This window comes from Dromiciops gliroides, chromosome 3 (assembly GCF_019393635.1).
Source record: "Dromiciops gliroides isolate mDroGli1 chromosome 3, mDroGli1.pri, whole genome shotgun sequence".
In the NCBI taxonomy this organism is placed as follows: Eukaryota; Metazoa; Chordata; class Mammalia; order Microbiotheria; family Microbiotheriidae; genus Dromiciops; species Dromiciops gliroides.
The window spans coordinates 142,011,990-142,028,099 of NC_057863.1; positions in this window are offsets into that span (position 1 = coordinate 142,011,990).

Genomic DNA, 16,110 nt, shown 5'->3' on the forward strand with positions numbered 1-16,110 from the left:
AGAAAGGAGGGGATAGACCAATTCATATTTTTCTTGGAAGGGGCCCTGAGGTTGTCATCCTCTTCTGAGTGTGCACATTGATCTTCCTTGTCACTAAAGAAACTTTCTATAATTCTCAACTTTCTTTGCTTGCTCATCTTGCCATCTTTTACTTGACTTTTAACTGTCTCTCAGGGTGGGGCCCTACTTCTAAGCTATACTGTCTCAAGCTTCAGACGGTCCCAGGGGTTTCAGTTTGAGGTTTTTCTCTCACCTGGCCTGTTCTCTGGTCCAAAAATAACCTCAAGCCAACTTTCTAATTAACTAGCTAGCAAAACTTTGTGTACTGTGGTTCTTAGCTTCGGAGAACCATGCACTCTTCCCCAACCTGGTCATCCTATCACTCAAGATTTCATTCTGCTTTTGTTCTGGGGTGGGACAGCCAAATTCCTCCTTAGGTCCTGCAGATACTCCTTTATTCCCTGCTCCCACACCCCCACCTCTGGGCAGCCATTCAGCCCTCTCACCCAACCATAAGCTTAGTTCCAGATGACTCTGGTGTTGCAGCTTATTTTGAGGCTCAGGGGTAAGTTTTTCTGGTGCAGCCTGCCTTGGGACTTTGTCAGCTTGATTGCAGGGTTGAACTCTTCTAGCAGCCCAGCACAGCCCCCTCTAAACTGTCTTTGGCTAGAAAATAATCTCAGCCATCTTTTTATGGGTTTTGCTAATCCAAGGGTTCTTTTATTGCTATTTTGCTGGCAGATGTGTCAGGAGCTCTGCTCATTTAATGTTTTTCCTCTGTTATCTTGGTTCCATCGTAGTATATATTTTTCAATGGTATGGCTTGAAGCAAGAGTTCCCTGGCTCCATTTTGTTACAGATGATATAAGTGAAATCAAACAATGAAGTTACTTTCTCAAGGTTATATAGCCTGTAATTGTCAGAGCCAGGAATCAAACTCCAATTCTCTGACTTCAGCTCTTGAATCTGTTCTGCTCCACTTCACTGACTCAAACTATTTTGCTATTTAGAGACAGTAGTTAGTACATCACTGGTCTTAAGATGAGGTAGACCCAGGTTCTAGTTCCCTTTCTAACATTCACTATCACTGTAACAACATAGCCACAAACCTCAATTTTCTCACTTTTGAATATGGTGATAATGACATTTTTGAATCTCCAACTGCCTATTAGACATTGAGAACTAGATGGTTTATAGAAAGCTTAAATTTCACATGTACAAAACCAAACTTCTTTCTCATTTCAAACCTTCCTTTTTTATATTACTGTCAAGGATACCACTATCCTTCTAGTCACTCAGGATCAAAACCTTGGATTATCCTTTTTTTTTATTATCTTTAACTCTTTAATTCTCTGTCTCCACATGCTGCATTCTATATTCTGACACTTCTGCCACCCTGGTACATGGTCAAATCCCCTTATGCCTCTTAGCATCACACAGCTAGCAAGTATTGAAGCAAGAATTCCAGAGAGAGAGAGAGAAAGAGAAATAGAGAGGGAGAGACAAAGAGAGACAGAGAATCAGACAGAGAGAGAATGAGACAGAAAGAGATAGGGTGGCAGACAAAGATAGAGAGACAAAGTCTAAAAAACTGGGCCAGAAAACAGAGAAACAGAGAGAAACAGAGAGAGAGACAGAGACACAGAGGGCCAGATAGACAAAGACTGAGAAACAGAGCCAGAGACAGAGAGCAGAGTTAAAGGAAAAATAAAATGAAAACCAAGATAGAAATTCACATGTTAATTGATAAAAAGTACTAAATGCAAAGAAAACAAAAGCTTAAAAATATCTTACTGAATGGTCATGGATTTCTTCTATTTAATTATACAGATGGAACATTGCTTTATGTTTTAAAATTACTCAAAGTATTACACATTTAACATAGTGTGCTGCCTGTAATGTTCCCTTACTAAAAGATTAAATAATTCTATTAGTTTCCCCCAGCAAAACTTCAACTAATTATCAAGGCATTAAACATAGAACATTTCAATAATAATTTTTTCATCCTTCATAGTAGAGAATAATACCTATCAAAACAACAATAAGAATAATAATGATCAAAGTGATAACAATGAAATTAATGTGATCATAATAATGACCTCCTCAAACTTAACCCATCATTCATGCAAGGATGACTAAGTAACAATACCAAACACAGTGATGTTCAGCAAAGGCTCTTTATGCTTTGAGGCCATTAGAGTGGCTTTGATGGCCTAGCATGAATCTTGAATTCTTGATAAATAAATCTTATTCTACCACTCTTTTGTTTTTCACCCTTGTCAGTTCACAACTGCTCCAATGAACCCGAAGAAATATGCTGGAAATAGTGTTTCAGATTTGCCAATAGATAGTGTCATGACAATCATCTAAATGGAAGATGGTGGTACTTCTTTTTCTTCCTCATTATAAGATCTCAAGACAATTTGGTACAAATTTGATGTGTTACAAATGTTTCATTATCTATGACATTTACCACAAAAATAAACAGGCCACCAATGAGCGTGAAATGACTTAAAACAGTGGATACTTTATTAGTCTTCCAGTCATATAATAAGAAGAAATATTACCCAATGTCCATACAATGTCCTTGAAATCCAAGAACATCTGGATTCAATTTCCACCTCTAATACATAATGACTATCATTCTAGACAAGACATTTTACTTCTCAGTGCTCTTATCATCCTCTATAGACTATAAATTTCAAATAATATGTTAACCTTCTTCTCATCATCTTAGCGTTCGCTAAACCAATAAAACCAAAGGTAAACATCTCCTTCCTATTCTATCATGCCAAAATCAGAAAGAGATCTTTCCAGTTGAAGCAAGTGCTTCAAATTACTTTATGTCAACAGTATCATCAACTCCAATTAACAAAATGATGTACTGCCTATCACTGCACAGCAATTATAGTAATTTCATCCCTAAACACAGTTTGGATAAAATGAGAAGCTAAATACAGAAATTACTAAAATTTGGAGTGAGAAAAAGTAAAGAATATAGGTCATTGAAAATTTTTGATCAATGTAGATTTTAGATTTTGTTTTACCTACAAAATAAAAGTGATGAAAAATAATAATATCAACTCATGGAATTTTGAAAAAGTATGTGAAAATACTGGAATAAAAGAAAAACATTTTTTAACTGAATGGAATGAATCTTATTAGTCGACCAACTATGCAATCATAAAATGCAATAATTTCAAATAGTGTTCTCTATAAACATCATGAAAAAATGAATTCTATACTTTTTGACAACTTGAATCTCATATTGAAAAATAAAACAAAAAAGATGCAAGCAGAATGAAATATAGAAAAGAAAAATTCAATGAAATTCCAACTTCTCCCCATCACTAAACTAAAGCAAAAAGCAAAAATTTAAGGTAGTACAAGAAGTGAAAACAGTACAAGAAAAAAAAATTAGGACTTATCTGGAGATTTACTAATAAGGCTTGAGGAAAAAAAAGAAAAAAAAAAACCTCTACAAAAAGGATGATGTGAGAAGTTTCTGGTTGCCTATCCATTCTCAAGTAGATGAACATGCCAGGAAGGGTGGCATATGGCAATAGAGCTAATTGGTGGAGAGAATAATGCTGTACCTAGCTTTAGTTTAGTAGTTCTGAGCTGCAACTTCAAGTAAAGCTAATCAGGTATCCACATTATGTCTGTAACCCATGTAATGATTCCCCAGGAACAAAGGATCATTGGGCTGCCTAAGGGCATGGGGTACTGTCCCAGAATGGAAAGATAACGCAGTTTAATCGTCCATGCTGATTAACAGCCAGGTCAGTGACATGATTTCTTATTGCAATACTAATATGAAAGTAATATGTTCACTTTGTTTCAAAAAAGTGATTTAAAAAAATCCAACAACTAGAAAATACTAGTTAATTCAAATGAAAAGCAGAAAACTCATAATCAAGAACTGTTAATATAATGAATGGTAGAACAATTGAATTATTGTGCATTACTGAAATTTCCATTTCTTTGCAAAATTAGTCTTACTCTGCCTTTTTTGGTTCTTTCTTCTTGGATATCAGTGGTAGAAGAAAGATGGTGTAGGAGAAATAAAATAATTACTTCTCAAGGTATATGGAACTGCGAAAAGGTGGGAAAAGGAGAAGGGTATGCATTATTATCCCTCAAATAATGACAAATTAAAAAAATATTAACACATATGCCCTTTTCCCATTTATTAAAAATGAAGATAGCCCAAGCCTCTGAATCAGCTGCAGCATGAACATCTTCTGGAACTGAAATTGCAGTCAGATGAGGGGGCTGAACAGCTGGCCAGGGGGAAAGTGCAGAGGCATCAGCAGGACCTATGAAGGAATTCAGCTGTCCCACCCCAGCATAGAACCAAGAAGAAATCCTGAGGGTGGGAGACCCAGATGGGGGAAGGGTGAGGGCTTGTCAGAAGCTAAGAACCACAGCACACAAAGTTTTGCTGGCTGGTTAATTAGTAAGTTGGCTTGAGGTTATCTTTGTGTGAGAGAACAGTCCAGGTGAGAGAAAAACCTGCCCTCACTCAAACCAAAACACCTGGGATCCTCTGATCCTTGGGACAGTGTAGCTTGGAAGTATGGCCCCAAAGTAAGAGGGAGTTAAAATTTAAGTAAAAGATGGCAAGATGAGCAAGCAAAGAAAGTTGAGAATTATAGAAAGTTTCTTTAGCAACAAGGAAGATCAAGGTGCACCCTCAGGAGAGGATAAACCTCAGGGTCCCTACATCCAAAGCATCCAAAAAAATATGAATTGGTTTCAGACCATGGATATGTTCAAAAGTGACTTTGAAGAGAAAGTATGAGAGATGAAAGGAAGACTTAGAGAGGTAGAGGAAAGAATGGAAAAAAAAATGAGAGCAATGCAGGAGCATCATGAGAAAAAAGTCAACAGCTTGAAAAGCCAAATGGAAAACGAGAAAAAAAAAACTGTCTGAAGAAAATAATTGTCTAAGAATTAGGATTGAGGAAATGAAAGCTAGTGACTTTATGAGAAACCAAGACACAGTAAAGCAAATCCAAATGAATAAAAAAAAATAGAGGGCAAAATGAAATATCTCTTTAGAAAAATATCTGACCTGGAAAATAGATCGAGGAGACATATTTTGAAAATCATTGGACTACCTGGAAAACATGACCAAAATAAGAGTTTATATAGCATCTTCCAAGAGATTGTCAGGGAACATTGCCATGATATTCTAGATGCAGAAGGTAAAATAGAAACTGAAAGAATGCACCTCCCACCTCCTGAAAGAGATCCCAAAAGGAAAACTTCCAGGAATATTCTAGTCAAATTCCAGAGCTCCCAGGTCAAGGAGAAAATATTGCAAACAGCTAGAGAAAAGGAATTCAAATACTGTGGAACTGAGATAAGGATAAAATAAGATCTAGCAGCATCTACATTAAAGGACTGGAGGGCATGGAATATGATATTCCACAGGGCAAAGGAACTGGGACTACAGCCAAGAATCATGTACCCAGCAAAAGTGTGTATAAGATTTCAGAGGAAAAAAATGGGACTTCAATGAAAAAGAGGACTTTCAGGCATTTGTGATGAGAAGACCTGAACTGAATAGAAAACTTGACTTTCAAATACAAGACACTACAGAAGCATAAAAAGGTAAACAGGAAAATAATTCATGAGGGATATTAAAAGATTAAACTGTTTATATTCCTACATGGGAAGATAATACTTCAAGCTTATAAGAACTTTCTCAGTAGTGGGGTAGCTGAAAGCAATAATACACTTAGACAGAAGACACAGGTCTGAACTAAATATGAAGGGATGATATGTGTAAAGCATTTCTTTTTTGTTTATCCTTGTTCTTTGTTGGGTAAGCAGGGTGGGGTGGGGTGTCTATGTTCTGGGGCCAGATTTGTGCTTGGGACCTCCTGGTCCTGGGCTGGTGCTTTGTCCACTGTACCACCTAGATAACCTATGATGACATCTTTAAAATAAGGTTGAGGGGTAGGAGGAATGGACAGGGTGAAGGGGAAGGGGAGAGGGGGACTCAGGAGAGGTAGCTCACATGAAGGAAACAAGAAAAAAGCTTATGGAGGAGAGGGGAAGAAGGGGAAGGAGTAGGGGAGAGAGTGAACTTTACTATCATCAGAATTGGCTCAAAGAGGGAATAACATAAATCCTCAAGTGGGTTTACTAATATATTTTTGCCCTGAGGAAAAGTGGGAAGGGAAGGAGATGGGAGGGGTAAGAAGAGTGGAAGGAGAGAAGGGAAGTGTGGGGGAGAGAGCAGTAAAAAAAACAAAACACTTTCAAGGAAGGTAAGGATGTCATGCATAACAGCACATGTATGACATATATTGAATTGCTTGATTTCATAGAGAGAGCTGAAGTGGGAGGGAGGAAGAAAAGTTTAGAATACATATTTAGCTCAAAGACCTTAATCTCATCAGAGTGGTCTCAAGGACAAATCTATTTAACCCTACAGAAAAGTAGGAGGGGAAGAGGATAAGGAGGGAAGGGTGAATGAAGGGAGAGTAGAGCAAAAGAGGGGTCAATTAATAGTGTGAGATTCAAAATTAGATATATGAAGCATTAATCTTGCCTTTTGAACTTTCTCATATATATATATGGGATATATATATATATATATATATATATATATATATATATATATATATATATATATATATATATATATCCCAGTCCAATAAGAAAAGGAGCCTCTGAGCATTAATCTCTAAGAGATTAGTTTTTATGGTTGGGAATTAATTAGTCCACAAAGGTGAAACCAATTAGGGAAATAAGGAAGTAGAAATACAAATGAATAGTCTTAGATCTAAGCTTAGTCTATTCCATCCCAAAGATTAAGCTGGTTTAAAGGAAGTTAGGATTTTCCTTTATAAAACTCATCAAATCCCAAACTGCCCGCCAGGCCGCGAACTAGCACACCCAGGCCCGAAGACTAACCAAATGTTTCCAAACTCCCCTCACCCGAGCACTGTCACAGCTAAGTTAACAGCCAGAGAAAGCAAACTTCTGTTCCTGCCCTCATTTTTAAGTTGGTGTCCCAGAAGTTCCTTCCATGTTCCTCCTCAAAAGGGGAGTTCCTTCAAAAGCTGCTTCAGTAGCATGCACAATCTCTCAAATGATTAAGCTGAAACTTCTGATATTAATTTTTACCACAAATAATTTTTACCACATTAGCAAAACACTTTTGAGGAGGAATAGGGCAAAATAAGATAGAAAATAGAGTAAATATCATTGGAAGGGAATAAGATGGAGGGAAATAGTTATAATGATTGACTACAATGTCAAAACATTATGGTACCTACTCTGCTGGGCTATTGTGAAGAAATGTCTTTTTCAAGTTTAACATACTATATAAAAGTGATGATGAACAGGATGCTATCAGAAAAACCTGGAAAAACCCACATGAACTGAAGCAGAAAGAAATGTATTTTATACAAAATAACTGCAACAGTGTAAGATGATCTGCTGGGAAGCACGTGGTAATTTGGAGCAAGACAATGATCCAATGTAATTCTGAGTCACTTATGAAAATAGTAGTCCATCTAAAGAGAAAGAACTGATGGTATCTAAAAACAGATTGAAAGACATTTTTTGACAATTCCTTAATCTGAAGTTTTGTTTTTATATGTTTTCTCTCACAACCTAGCTAATGTAGTGATATTTTCCATGACTACTCATGTATAATTTGTATTGAATTGCTTGAGTTCTTTGGGGTAGAGGTGGGAAGGGAGGGAGGAAGAGAAGCTGGAACACAAAGTTTTAAAAAATTGATGTCAAAATTTGTTTGTACATGTAATTTGGAAAATAAAATTCTAAACATAAAAAAATGCAGATAATCAGCACAAACTGCCACACACTTAAAGAATAATTGAGAAGGAAATTATTTTTTTTCAAAGTGTATGAAACATGTTGGGGTGGGGGGAGGATAGCAAAGATCAAAGGGAAAAAAAAAACCTCAGACATTATTACCCCCAATAATGATAACATTTAATAGCAACTAACACATATGCCTACTTTCAAATCAATTCAAAATGAAAATAATTTACATATACACATAGATTTTGATGATCACATGATGTGTAAAGATTCAGGCTTTTTCTTAAGATATTCTAAATTATCATTTTATCATCATAATCATGCAATAACTGAAAGGTATAGATAACATGAGATTTATTTTTATTGTTCCTTCATTGTAGAAGCAAGAATTTTACTTCACAGAGTTATTTTGTCACCTTGAAGTCCTTTCATGGGTATATTAGTATGATGGAAGCATGTGAACAACATAATGACAGATAATTCTTTAATTGGTTATCTGATTATTAGTACAAAATAAGGTAGAATACATGGAAAATTGTATTCATCAAATGTACTCACCATTGTCATGGAAAAGGGCCATTAAAGAATCCATAATGAGGAAAGATTAATATAGAGGTCATCATTTCACCTGAGTAGTGAAAGAAGTAAGGATTTTTCAAAATGGAAGTGATGAAATAATTCTATTATTCTCAACATGTAATAATTTCCTTTAGAAACTCCCAATTGAAAATGACATTGTATTGATTGAATCAAGCACCAGTAAATTGTTGATTTTTAACATGGGCGCTGTAATCATTCAGACAAATTTGTATAACATTCTGTAAAAACAAACAACAAAAAATGTGGATAAAAATTTCTATTGTTCTGCACTTGAATAGATAGCAAGTAGAAATTTTCCAAAGAAGACATTGATCTTGACCCATAATTGGATAACAAGAATGGTAGGATTGAATCTATGTATTTTGCAGTAATTTTAATGACTCCTAGGTTTCCCCTGAATCAAAGGCCAATTCCTTTAAAACAAATACTTTGTTGATATGTGATTTTGAACCATAGAATACCTGTCTCTGAATAATTAAAAGTCTAGCATCATCCAAATAATAATGAAGATATGCAAGCTCATCATAAAAAGGTGACAACATTTTGTAAATGAGGAATTATATGGAAAAATGCATAAAGTATACTAAATAAATGTATGATGAAAATAAAGAGATGGGAAAGTTAAACAGTGGAAGAAAGGAATAAGTGAGAGGTAGCCAACATTTCTGCACTCATGAAGCTCTATGGTTCATACATTATGACCAATATAAATTATTCAATATGACAATATTTCTTCAACTAATAACAGATAACTATCCTATAAAATGTACTCAGTTTTGATTACTAGTTTTAATTCTCTAAATTCATTCATGAAAAATATATTGAAACCCTACTACCTTGTGAGAAAATAATTATTAATAATGGATTTCTAAGAGAAATCCAGAAGCTGTTCTTCTACCCCCTTCCCCCTCCAATCTTTGGAAAAGCCTGCAGCTTTAGAAAAGGAATGCATATTGACTTTCCCTGACTTCCTAAAGGAAGTTAATCCACCTTGGTAAACAACAACCCCCCCTCCCCCAAATTATGTCAATCAGTTTATTTCAATGATCCTGCCCAATGGGCTTGGATCAATGCTTAGTGACCTGCCTCTACCTGAGAGAGGATAAAATTCTCTGGGAAGAGGGGAGTCTGCCTCTTCTTGCTGTCCTTGTGCCTGGTACTGAGTTACTTTACCCTGGGGCTGGCTCTTCCCAGTGACCCTTCTTGGGATTCTATGCTGGGTTTATATATGGTCAAATTAATAATAAATGCTTGCTGCCAAAACCTGGTGCAATAGTGTCTAGTTTATACATAAGTTCCCCAATAACTTAGAACAGAGACAGACTTCTCCCGAATATTTCAAATGACACAAGCTCCTTTATATTGTACTGAGTTGGGGTAGGTCCCAAAAAATCACTACTGTTTTTACAGAGCTTGAATAAACAAAACATGCCCACTAAAAGTTAAGTAACAACAGAAGGTAATTAAAACCAAAGATGCATTTCAAATAATAACTGTTATGAGATTCTTGAGGGACAGGAAAAGATCACTGTGAGATGGATTAATATTATGTTTAAAAGGATACATAACATAGAAGAGGTACATTATACAGCTGTGTGTCACAGCAGAAAGTCTTTAGGATAGGGAAACAAAAGACCTAACTTACTAGTCATTAAGTCAATAAACACTTATTAAGCATCTAGTATATGCTAGGTATTGTACTGAGCATTGTGGATAACAAGAAAAGCAAGAGACAGTCCCTTTCTTTAAGGAACTCACAATCAAATAAAAAATAATGACACATAAACAGACACTAAAAAGAGAAAGGAGGAAGTAAAGATATTTGTAGTAGGTACATGAGAAAGTATGACACTCAGGTAATTATAAGATGGCTGACTTTGGTGACCTCCTTAATGGAAGATTTGGAATGAGGTCTCCAATATCTATCCTATATCCCTACTAATCAGTGAAAGCAGCTGTACAGGAATGAGGTTAGAGGTAATAAGCAGGTGCAAGTTTCAGAATTAATGTGATCTTATAGGAAAATATGTTTCTTGAAATAGATATAAAATCCTAAAGGATGATTGGGTGGAAAATATTCATCTATTTTTTTTATTTTTTTTTAGTGAGGTAATTAGGGTTAAGTGACTTGCCCAGGGTCACACAGCTAGTAAGTGTTAAGTGTCTGAGGCCAGATTGGAACTCAGGTACTCCTGACTCCAGGGCCGGTGCTCTATCCACTGTACCACCTAGCTGCCCCTGGCAAATATTCATCTAACAGGATGAAGAAAGTCATTCTTTCCCCCACTTACCTTTAAGAAAGCAGCTTTTTCTCTCCATATATTACTCTGTTCAAAGGACAAGAAGATAGCTTTTTCATCTCAAAGTACAAGCATCACATTCACTTCTTGGGGCAGGGGGTGAGAAAGCACAATCAAGGCAGGTAAAAAAAAAGCTCCCAAGTGAAAGATAAGATATAGTGATGGTTCTGTGAGATTTAAAATTGGATATTAGATAATAAATCTCCCCTACTTAACCTTTCCCTTAATTTATCTCCCAGACTAGTAAATGGAAGAAGCTTTTGGTTTTCTAGATAGACCTTTTATTGTTATGGTAGTCACAAGGTGATGTTGATTAGAAGGATAGGAAAGTAGAAAAACAATATAAATCATCTTAAGTCTAAGCTTAGTCTATATTCCTTATAAAAACTCACCAAAACCTGAAGGCCACCTTTGGAGAGAGAGAGAGACCGTCTGTGCAGCACAGTCAGGAGACCAGCAGAGCAGGAAAAAGCTCCCACTTCCGTTCTCTCCTTGCCTTTTAAGCTCACACCCCGGAAGTCAGAAGTCGAGTGCTCAGCAGGCAATGCTGTTGGTCTCCTCCCCCAAAGGGTGGTCCTAAAAAAACCCCAAAACTGGTGTCTCTCCATTATCTAACCGACTGTTAAAACTTTTTACCACAGTTCAATGGTTTGGTACTCTTTTTTTAATAAAAGATAGAGTTGATCTACATCACCTCTAGGTTTCTTTGCAGCATGAAGATATAAAAATGTGCAAACTTCAACAAGGCAAAATCTTATTGAACCTCAGTTTTTTTTCAAATGTAAAATACCATAACAATAACTGAACTGCCTACCTCAAAGGGTAATTGCAAGGATCAAAAGGTAAAATGTATGTTAAGCAGTTGGTTAAGTCCTATGTACTGTTTTGTTTTGTTGGTCAGTTGTGTCTGTTCATGAACCCATTTCAGTTTTTCTTGGTAGAAATACTGGAGTGGGTTGTCATTTTCTTCTACAATTTATTTTACAAATGGGGAAACTGAGGTAAATAGAATTAAGTCATCTTCCCAGGGTTAATAAACTATTAAGTGTCTGAGGCTACATTTGACCTCAGGAAGATGAATCTTCTTGATTTGAAACCTGGCACTTGATCTTCTGCACCACCTAGATATATGCATTGAATAGCTTACTCTTATTTTATGTTTTCATTATTCTTACAACTATTTTCCTTTTTTGGAAAGTCATATTTTCTATCTAAATTTTCAAAGCTATTGCAAACTTGGCACTGACTTAATCATGAAAATAAGAAACAAAGAATAAAGTTTGTTGGTGTTATTTATATTGTTTCCATTAGCACATGAACTCACTTTTTTTAGATTTTTGTATCCTCAATAGTTAGCACAGTGCTTTCGACATAGTAGCATTTTAATAATTTTTTCTTCAAATTGAGTTTGATTTGCTACTTTGTTTCCTTATAGGCCAGATAAACTGTAAATACAGAGAAAGAAAGAATTAATGGATTACTACAGTAACAATTACCTCATTGAAACATTGCTATAGATGTCTAATTCAGCCTCAAAGATTTCTCCTATCCTCACACCTTGGAATGAAATTAGTGTTCAATAGTTTAAGTATAAAGTAGCTAAAGAAATCACCAAATGATATATAATAGAGGGTAAAGAGAAGAGAGCTCATTATAAAGTCATGTGGGACACACATGGTTACTAGACATCACTGATCTAAACAAACAAACTAAGGAGAGAGTAGTGTCCCAAAACCAGATTGAAGATAAGATGAAGGAGAAGAGGGTGGTCTATAGTATCAAAAATATTTATAGCATGTCTTTTTGTAGGGGTAAAGAATTTGAAAATGATGAGTAGTATTGTGATGTTTTAAATAGAAGGTTGATCTCAAGGCCAGTCCAACACCAAAACATAACTCACAATATAATATGCCTATTATTTATAATTGAAAATAGTATAAAGTAGCACCATTAAATGCTAACAATTCATTAATACTTTAAAAAAAACCTATTGTGACAATGTCTGTTATTCTTTCAGTAGAACTGATTTCAAACTATTATGACCTGCTTTTCCTATATTAGCTTATCCATGCCCTTTCATATTCCATATACATACATACACACACATATATGTATGCATATATATATGTATGTGTGTATATGTATATGTGTGTATATATAAATACATATATATAAATACACACACATATTTATCTATTTATCTATCTATCTATCTATCTATTTATTTGTTTGTTTGTTTGTTTGTTTGTTTCCCCAAAATTGGAATGTGAAATCTTTAATAGCAGTGGCAGTCCTCTACCATTATCAACAGGACTTAATATAGTGTTTGGCATATAGTAAACACTACATGAGGTTTGTGATTTTAAATTTGTGATTCAATCATATCACATCACCCAACAGTGAAAAAAATAATGAAAGCTCTCTCCTTTGAGCCATTTAAGTATTAATCAAAATATCAAATATTAATAAGATTTTTATTAATCACTAGGGCTAGTTATTATGGTATATGAAGTGGTTTCAATTAAGAATAACATGCTACCCTAAGAATCAAACAAAAAATTAGCATGCAAAGAGCAGCATCTATTTATGAACTAATCCTTATCAACTAATTTATGAACTAATCATTGTTTGTTTATCAACTATTATTAAATTCATTCAAGATATTGCATCAAGAAACACATACATATATACATACATACCTGCATACATACACATATGCATAATATCTGTATATACATACATATGTGTATGTATATATGATTTATAATTTATCATCTAATAGTTTCTTAAGTTGAAAGGCAAGATAAGTCAGGAGGGGTACGTTATGAAAGTTTAACCAGGCAAGTTCCTGGTTGTCTTTCTTGAAGCTTTAAAAGATTGATGAGGGGGTAAATGCTACTAAACTGAGTTGTTTTGCTTGTGAGCTAGAATTGGAGAGTGATTTGAATGATATACTCTTTGACATAAGTACATGTTACTTTTTGCTTTTGCCATTATTTTACTAATCAAATTTAACCGTTCAATTGAGTTCTGAGTGAATGTAATAGGCAAAATCTATCAAACAAATGCTGTGCCCATAGTGCAGCTATTTATGGCCCAATTGCTGATAACTGATGATTCACTGGTTACTCCTAGACAGAGCCCACACAAGTAGAGGAAGGGACAAAGTGCCAGAAGAGCAACAGTCCCCCTATATGCTACAATACTTCCACCTTTGATAGGTTCTTTTGCTAGGAGGAAACCCCCATGGTCCTGACTAATGACTGGATAAATGTGTTAAAAGGGAAAAGTAATGTCAACTATGTGATAACATTGGTGAACAATTTTTTTTTCAAATTTTAGACATAACTTCTCATCATTTTCAAAGGATTTCAGTGTTTATGGCACTCAACCTTGCATTTTGATGGCATTGATGACATTTTGAAGGGTTTTTGTAGCCTTGAAACATATGTCTCACCAGCATGACTCTTAAACTTACCAGTTTGGATTAAGGTCATTTTCGTCTAAGTTAAAAGAGAGAAAAGTAAGGGGAATGAAAGATGTATTTTCTCTGAAGAATGTAAGCAAGAATTGCAAAAGAAGAAAAGAGTAATAAGATGTAGATTAAAGTGGATGTATTTGTATTGAAAGGAAGTGATTATATGAAGTGAATATAGCATACAAAGAGAGATGAAGACGATAATTTGGGCTTGTGAAGTTTAAAACCTAATGTGTGTGGTCACCTTTTTCTGCCCCCAGTGTGGGGAGGAAACTAGGTAGGATTTACTTATAAATTAGAAGCTTCAGCAACAGTTTAGGCATTAAGCATTTATTAAAGTATATTAAGGGTTAGTAAAGAGAGAACTCGCAGAGTTCAGAAAGATAGCAAAGCCTATCTACCCTAGGATTCAGACTGGACTCCTCTTTATCTTCAAACATCAACTCAAGGTCCTGGAACTGAAAAGAGACAGAGCCAGCCTCACTTCCTACTTCCTGTCTCCCTTCCCAACTTCAATCTTATTGGTTGAGAGTGGACTCCTGTTGATGTCATAATCCAAAGCCTCTGAGAACACTCCCTCTTAGGAGTCAGGCAGGTGTGGTTTTAATCTATTCAACTTTAAGTGAGTTAATCAGCAGTCAGTCAATTTCACTTAGTTCATTCAGTCTAGATTAATCTCCTCTGATTGGGACCTTTGGGTGTTGACAAAAAGCCCATTACATCTTACAGGCTAAATAATCTCACCCTGAGAAGGGAGGAAAGAAACCTTTATTAAGGGCCTATTATATTCCAGGAACTGTGATAAATGCGTTAAAAATATTATCATCTCATTGATCTCTAATATCCACCTTAGTAGGTAGGTGCTATTATTTCACAATTGAAGAAACTGAGACAAAGGATAAATGACTTGCCCAAGGTCATTCAAATTAATAGCTATATCTGAGGTCAAATTTGAACTTGACTCTTTTTTAACTCAAGGCACAAGTACTTCTTTGCTTTAAATACCTCTGGAAAACTTTTGACTGTATTTTCAGTTCAGCCAGTTCTGCTCATTAGTCACCAAAAATATCATTAAGTATACCACATCATGGCTACTTTCAGGAAAGGGTAAGTGCTGTGGGAAGATTAAAAGTAACAGAGGGAAAATTTTGGAATAGTATAAAGAAACAAAGCACAAATGATTGTGTGTAAAGAAAGGTAATAATATGGATATTTTTATTTCAGGGCACACTTTCATACTTAAATTCATTCAACACATTACATCAAGAAACATATACATATATGCATGCATACACATATGCATATCTGTATATATGTACCCATGTGTATATGTTAACATTATTCAAAATATTAATAATTAATAATTCTATGTCAAATGCAGTGAAGAATAATTTTCTTATCTGCTCCCATTTTTCCTTCACTTAAGCCAATGGAAAAAAAACAAATGAATTAATTTCTACTAAGAAAGTAAATGTGTCTACTGACAATGAATGCTTTTTTGTTCCATTGGATACTCAGCTATATGACAAAATGCTATAATTTTATGTCATTTGACCAAACATCCAAAAACCTTAACATGAAATCTTGAATGATACTCATGGAATAATAATGAGGTTGTTTTAATAGATAACTAAAATGATGCTTTTAATAATACTGAAATGTTACATTAATTTACTATATTTCTTAGAAAATCCCAATCAATATAGATGAATCAAAAGTATAGAATCACAAAATATAAAGCTTTCAAGGACTACTTTTTTTTAAGTAGAAACTATGGTCAAGCACTGAAATTATATACAATAGTATATTCAGAAGCATCTAAGTTGCTCAACATACTATTCATATGGAAAACAAATTTTATTAGAAACTGAGAAGGAAAAAAAAACCATGAAAATAAGTATTTTCCCCCTGAATGTAGTAGAT